General features: G+C 58.2%; 1 non-coding gene across 1 annotated transcript in view; it reads right to left on the bottom strand.

Moving 5' to 3' along the window:
* Positions 1 to 926, bottom strand: part of LOC124773374 — a 1,909-nt gene extending 983 nt beyond the window's left edge. Inside the window, exon 1 of the ribosomal RNA XR_007014642.1 lies at positions 1 to 926. This exon is cut by the window's left edge and continues 983 nt beyond it. This is a non-coding gene — a ribosomal RNA (small subunit ribosomal RNA).
* Between the last annotated feature and the right edge of the window lie 1,574 nt (positions 927 to 2,500).

Below are 2,500 nucleotides of genomic sequence, written 5' to 3'. Positions count from 1 at the left end.
TAGAACCGAGGTCCTATTCCATTATTCCATGCACACAGTATTCAGGCGGGCTTGCCTGCTTTAAGCACTCTAATTTGTTCAAAGTAAACGTGCCGGCCCACCGAGACACTCAATAAAGAGCACCCTGGTAGGATTTCAACGGGGTCCGCCTCGGGACGCACGAGCACGCACGAGGCGGTCGCACGCCTTCAGCTCGCCCCACCGGCAGGACGTCCCACGATACATGCCAGTTAAACACCGACGGGCGGTGAACCAACAGCGTGGGACACAAATCCAACTACGAGCTTTTTAACCGCAACAACTTTAATATACGCTATTGGAGCTGGAATTACCGCGGCTGCTGGCACCAGACTTGCCCTCCAATAGATACTCGTTAAAGGATTTAAAGTGTACTCATTCCGATTACGGGGCCTCGGATGAGTCCCGTATCGTTATTTTTCGTCACTACCTCCCCGTGCCGGGAGTGGGTAATTTGCGCGCCTGCTGCCTTCCTTGGATGTGGTAGCCGTTTCTCAGGCTCCCTCTCCGGAATCGAACCCTGATTCCCCGTTACCCGTTACAACCATGGTAGGCGCAGAACCTACCATCGACAGTTGATAAGGCAGACATTTGAAAGATGCGTCGCCGGTACGAGGACCGTGCGATCAGCCCAAAGTTATTCAGAGTCACCAAGGCAAACGGACCGGACGAGCCGACCGATTGGTTTTGATCTAATAAAAGCGTCCCTTCCATCTCTGGTCGGGACTCTGTTTGCATGTATTAGCTCTAGAATTACCACAGTTATCCAAGTAACGTGGGTACGATCTAAGGAACCATAACTGATTTAATGAGCCATTCGCGGTTTCACCTTAATGCGGCTTGTACTGAGACATGCATGGCTTAATCTTTGAGACAAGCATATGACTACTGGCAGGATCAACCAGGGAGCTGCGTCAACTAGAGCTGAGCAGCCGGCCGCCCGGGAGTGTGTCCCGGGGGCCCGCGCGAACACGCAAGCGTCCGCTCAATCATTCTGCAAACAGGAGGAGGCTGAGCTCCCCTGCACAATACACCTCGAAACCCTCTCAGGTCCCGGCGGCGCGCAGCGCCGTCCCAAGTACTTGGTCGGGTTCGAGAGAGGCGCAATCGCCCGGAGTTAGGCGAGTAGACGCTTTCGGTGCGACCACCCGTGCTCCCAACTGAGCTTGCCGCTGCCGACAGAGGCCCGGGAGCGTGCTGTCGTGGCATTGCCGGCGGGAGACAACACGCGCCACCTACGGTGACCGGCAGCTCCAACGCCAGCGCCACAGAAGGACAAAAGCCCCACTTGGGTGCCGAAGCGAACTCTCCCAGCACAGCGCACGCGCCAACACATCCGCACAGCTGCGATACAAACCACCAGCGAGAACCGCTGGGGCGACCGAGCAGCAGACGGCGTCGCGGCGCCGAGCGCCGGGCGGCGGCGCATCCTCAACGCACACAGTCCTCAATCGGACCAGCACACTGAAGATGTCCACCGCGCTTCGCACCGGGCCCGCGAGGACCTACTTTGGCCGCACGGCGCCGCGCGCAGGGTGCGCCGGCGCGCAGCTGCGACGCCTGCCGCGTCCGTCGGCCGGCGCGCCTGCCACTGGCCGCCCCCACCAGCCGGCTGTAGCGCGTGCGCCCACGCACCGCGCGGCCAGCACGCCGGGAGGCGCCCCCTCACCGGCCGGGGACGGTCCCACCCAGCCACCGCCGCGTATCGCTTCACACCCAGATGCCGTTCAGTTTCGTCGGCATGGTGGGTATCGCTGGAACAACCGGTTAGTACCTCAACCTATCGTCGCCATCACCGATTCACCCCTAGCGAGAACAACCGCACCACAACAGGTTACCATTTGTTCATTTGCGTAACTTCACCAGAAAACGCAGGCGTCCATCGCCATTTGCAACTTCAACGATTATTGCATGCCTGTGTCAGGTGTCACGCCACACTACGTCTGCCCACATACACGCAACAAAATGTGCACGCCTAGACAATACGTGGAAGGTGGCCCCCGTACGTATGCGATGTCCATTGCTCGAACGACTGTCAACCGGCCTCTGTAGCATGTCGCAGATATGGAACGCGGTGCACCATGCCATCACGGTGTGTGAGGAGAGACGACTAGGTCCGAATACATCAACAGACAGCTCATGCTGATCGCCATCCACGGCGTCCGTTCCTCCCACACGTCTCTATGGCGTACCACACTGCAATCCAGCTCTCATAGGGAGACGACACGTAGCTGCGTGCACAATATTTGCACTGTATGGTCCGCCGTTTTTGGGCGCAGTCGTTGTGCGGTCACACATGTGCCACGATGTATCATTCAGTACATAAGGACGAATGTGCAGTACAGATTGTGGTTCACGCGTACGACATCAGCGGACAGTTGACACAGGCCGCACCACAACGTAGCCTGAGTACGTCGCATGCGAAGGGCATTGAACATGCAAACTTCTCACCAACCAGCTTGCGAAGGCAGGGGGCAAGGTG

The sequence above is a fragment of the Schistocerca piceifrons genome, unplaced genomic scaffold (genome assembly GCF_021461385.2).
Source record: "Schistocerca piceifrons isolate TAMUIC-IGC-003096 unplaced genomic scaffold, iqSchPice1.1 HiC_scaffold_952, whole genome shotgun sequence".
Lineage (NCBI taxonomy): Eukaryota > Metazoa > Arthropoda > Insecta > Orthoptera > Acrididae > Schistocerca > Schistocerca piceifrons.
Note: the sequence above shows the minus strand (reverse complement) of the source record. Positions and strands in the feature narration are given on the sequence as shown.